Source organism: Aegilops tauschii, chromosome 1 (assembly GCF_002575655.3).
Source record: "Aegilops tauschii subsp. strangulata cultivar AL8/78 chromosome 1, Aet v6.0, whole genome shotgun sequence".
Classification (NCBI taxonomy): domain Eukaryota; kingdom Viridiplantae; phylum Streptophyta; class Magnoliopsida; order Poales; family Poaceae; genus Aegilops; species Aegilops tauschii.
The window spans coordinates 117,243,321-117,248,139 of record NC_053035.3 but is presented as its reverse complement, the minus strand read 5'-3'; positions in this window follow the sequence as shown (position 1 = coordinate 117,248,139).

The following is a 4,819-nucleotide window of genomic DNA, read 5'->3' as shown; positions in this document are numbered from 1 at the left end:
GAGAATGGCCAGGAGAGAGGAATTGTTTGAAGGGCTTGAGCTGGTTGATGAAGCTTCTTTGAATGGAACTGGCACGCTTCACAGTTCACACATGGTTACTAGTGCCGTCGCATCCTGGAGGGCGGTGGGCCAGAAGAAACCTTGCCGGCAAGGGCCCTCGACCCTATGTGGGAGCCACATATGCCTCCATGTATTTCTGCCAACAGCCCCAGTCCTTCCTCCCGGGGGATACACTTCAATTTCACACCGTTCGGTCTTTTTCTATACAGTACGTCGTCGATGAACTGGTACAGAGCAGACCGACGGGCTACTTTTTCCGCTTCTTCCTGCTCCTCAGGAAGCTCCCCTGTTTGGAGGAATTGGACGGTATGGTGTGCCCATGCCGGAGCCTGGGGCTCGACGGCAAGGACCAAAGGCATTTCTTCTGCCATGGGAGCGGCAGTCTCTACGGCCAGGGGTTGACGGCCTGCCGGAGTCGGTCGCTCCTCAACAGGCTTAGAGTCCACGGCAACACCCTTGCCGGCAGCCCCTGGGGGCTCCGCGGGAAAGTACTTGTCGGGGCCTGATTTCCTCCGCTTGTTCTGCTCCGTTGATGGTTCGACGGATGGTTGAGTTAACCGAAGCAAAAAGGTACCTGGTTCCATAGGTAGCTTGAATGCAGCGCGCTTTGACAGGTAATCAGCGATGTCGTTCTCCGCTCGGGGAACGTGCTCCGCTTTTATACCATCAAAACGCTCCTCCAGCTTCCTCACCTCATCGACGCAGGCCTCCATCAACGGGCTCTGATAATCTTTGTTGACTTGTCTGACGACAAGCTATGAATCACCCCTGACGATGAGCTTCTTAACTCTGAGGTCTGCCGCGATCCTGAGACCGGCAAGCAACCCCTCGTACTCAGCAGTGTTGTTGGTGGACATCTCCCTGGGAAAGTGCATCTGGATTACGTACTTGAGGTGCTCTCCGGTGGGTGCAACGAGCAGCACACCAGCACCGGCGCCTTGCAGCAAGAAAGCCCCATCAAAATACATGATCCAGTCGCGACTTGCCTCCCTGCTGGGGAGAGCGGTTTCCTGGATTTCCTCATCAGGCGTTGAGGTCCATTCTGTAATGAACTCCGCCAAGACTCTGCTCTGGATTGTCGAAGTACTTCCAAACTTCAAACCAAAGCTGGATAACTCCAAGGCCCACTCCACAATCCTTCTGGTCGCGTCTGGGTTGTGCAGTATCCGTTCCAACGGGAGGCGGGTGACGACAGTGATCTCGTGGGCTTGGAAGTAATGACGCAGCTTCCTCGAGGCCATAAGGAGGCCAAAGAGAAATTTCTGCACACCGGAGTACCTTGACCTAGCCCCCTGCAAGAGGGAGCTGACAAAGTAAACCGGGTGCTGCATCATCTTCTTCTTCTGCACCACTTCATTTGGCTGCGCGGGCCCTATCCCAATAGTGTCAGACTCTGCCGGGGGCCTTGCCTTGCCGGCACCAAGCCCTGTCGGGGGAATTCCTGACGTGCCATCTGCCGGTCCTGCCGTTGCCACTGCCTCTTCGACGACCTCCCTCTACGCCACCAGCGCGGCGCTGACCACTTGATTCGTCGCTGCCAGATACAGCAGCAATAGCTCTTGCGATTTAGGCGCCACCAGTACTGCTGTAGAAGAGAGGTATTTCTTTAGATCCTCAAGTGCTACTTCGGCCTCCGGGATCCACTCCATGGGGCCCGCCTTTTTCAAAATCTTGAAAAAGGGAAGGGCGCGCTCGGCAGACATGGAGATGAATCGGCTCATGGCGGCAACGCAGCCAGTAAGCCGACGCACATCCTTGCTCCGCTTGGGCGCTTCAATCTGCTCGATAGCCTTGATCTTGTCTGGGTTTGCCTCGATCCCGCGCTGCGACACAAACAACCCGCGAAGTTTGCCGGACGGAACGCCGAAGACACACTTCTCAGGGTTCAGCTTGAGGTTGATCTTGCGCAGGTTGGCAAACGTCTCTTCTAAGTCTTGTACAAGAGTTGCCTTGTCCTTGGTTTTGACCACTATGTCATCCATGCATGCTTCCATATTTCTATGTAGCTGGGGTTCAAAACCAATTTCGATCGCTCTTGCAAACGTTGAGCCAGCACTCTTCAACCCGAAAGGCATCCGTAAAAAGCAATACGTACCACATGGGGTGATGAATGTTGTCTTCTCTTCGTCTTCTCTTGTCATGAAGATCTGGTGGTAGCCCGAGTAGGCGTCGAGGAATGATAACAAATCCCACCCGGCCGTGGAGTCAACAATCTGGTTGATGCGCGGCAACGGGAAGGGGTCCTTAGGACAAGCCTTATTAATATCTGTGTAGTCAATACACAGCATCCACTTCCCGTTTGCCTTGCGCACCACCACCGGATTGGCCAACCACGTCGGATGGAGCACTCCCCTCACCAAGCCCGCTACTTCCAACTTCCTGATCTCCTCTGTGATGAACTCCTGTCGTTCCAAAGCTTGCTTCCTGACTTTCTGCTTGATGGGTCGCGCGTGGGGGCAGACAACAAGATGGTGCTCAATCACTTCCCTGGGAACGCCGGGGATGTCAGATGCTTGCCATGCAAACACATCGACATTCACCCGCAGGAAAGTAACGAGTGCACTTTCCTATTTGCTGTCAAGAGTGGAGCTTATGGTGAAAGACCCTCCCGTGCCATCCTCCCTGACGGACACCTTCTTGGTCTCTGGTGGCGCAGCTTTGGATTTCTTGCTCTTACCGGTGGAGCTCTCCAGCACGTCCTCGACGGTAGCACAATGCTCCGAAGAGGTGCGCTTGTCGGAGTGGGTGCGAGAGGTCCTGCCGGTCTTCTTCTTCCCTCCCGGGGCTTCAGTGGCAGGAGCAAGTGCCTTGGCGGCAGTTGCTGCAACTGCTTCCCGGTAGAGTAGGTCGGCGCAGATCAGCGCATCCTTCTTGTCACAAGGAACGGTGATGTTGGTCATCGGCCTAGGCATCTTCAGCATGTTGTAGGCGTAATGTGACGCCGCCATGAACTTGGCTAGTGCCGGGCGGCCGAGAATCCCGTTGTAGGTCAAGGGGATCTCAGTTACGTGGAATACGATCCTCTCCGTCATGTAGTTCAACTCGCCCCCAAACGTCACGGGCAGCGTGACCTTCCCCTTCGGCTGACTCCTTCCGGGATTGACCCCTTGAAACGTGCCCGTTTCCTCGAGGTCTCCATCAGGAATTTGCAACCTCTTGATCACAACAGGCGAGATCAAGTTCGGACCGGCCCCTCCATCAACTAACATCTTGTCCACCTTGAGGTTGCGTATCATTGGTGAAACCAACAACGGCAAGCACCCGACCGCAGTTGTGCGATCAGGGTGGTCCTCGGCGTCAAAGATGATAGGAGTGCTGGACCACTTCAGTGGCTTCTGAGCGTCGAATGATGGCTCCGCTGCCGTGATCTCACGCGCCCACTGCTTGAGCTGGCGGTGAGAGGTATGCAGCAAGGCCCCACCATCGACGCACATGGCCTCCGTAGCCTTCTGGAACTCATGCTCGCTGAACTCGTCATCTTCGTCATGATCATCGTCTTCCTGCTTCTTGTCGCGGCCCCGAGCGGGCCTCTCTTGCTGGTTATCCTTGCCGCGGCGACCTCCTTGGTCGCCACGCTTCTTGCCAGATCCTTCGGCACCGTCTTGGCCCTTCTCCTTGTCCCGCCTCTCATACTCGGCCTTTTGCTTTTCGGCAAGCAGCTCGACCTGTCGGCAGTTCTGGAGGTCGTGGACCTTGGTGCGGTGGATCTTGCAATACTACTTGTCGGAGCCCCCTGTCTTGTCGGCAGCCGCCAAGGCCCGGCAGGCGGCACACCCGGCAATTTCCTTGAGGGGATCGTCTGCCTTGGCCTTCTTGGCGGTGCCGGTGTCGTCGGATCCCTCGACGGCAAGCACGGTCTTGCCCTTGCATTTCCTATTGCGACGCCAGCCCTTCTTCGTTGGGGCGGCGGTGTCTTCATCAGTAGAGTCAGTTTCCACGCCGGCGTCCTCGCCGGGGTACTTCCTTCTACAGCCCGGGCGCACCTATCGGCCAGAACATAAAGTTCGGCCACATCCTTAAACTTGTCATCGCTAGCTCTTCGCGCATCTTGCGGTTGCGCACGTTCTGATGGAACGCGCTAATCACGGCGGCGGGATGAACATCAGGGATGTTGTACTGCACCCGGCTGAACCTCTGGATGTACTTGCGCAGGGTTTCCCCTTCCTTCTGGGGAATGATATGCAAATCATTGGCCTGGCCATGAGCTTGGTGGCCTCCTGTGAAGGCACCAACGAACTCATGGCCCAGATCTGACCAAGAAGAAATGGAACCCGCCGGCAAGTGCATCAACCAAGACATGACGTTGGGCTTCAGTGCCAACGGGAAGTAATTGGCAAGCACCTTGTCGTCGCGAGCTCCGGCAGCTTGCATCGCGATGGTGTAGATGCTGAGGAACTCTGACGGATGGGTCTTGCCATTGTACTTCTCGCTGTCGTCGAGCTTGAATGTGCGGTGGGACGGCCACCGGAACTACCGCAGCTCACGGGTAAAGGCTGGGCAACCCACCTCGTAAGGTAGGCCGTCGGAGCCCCCGGTGCTGGGTGGTCCATAGCGGGTCCCGCCCGCTTATCCGACTGGTGGCGTGTATCGCGCCGGCGCTCGATAGTGGTTCGAGCGTCTTCATGGGCTCGTTCTCGAAGAACTTGGCGCTGGTCGCGGTGGGTCCGTGGGTCGGACGACGCTATGGAAATGTTATCACATGCGTCATCACGACGGACTGGCACCGGCGGCAACTGGCACGGGGGAGGAGAGTGTACTA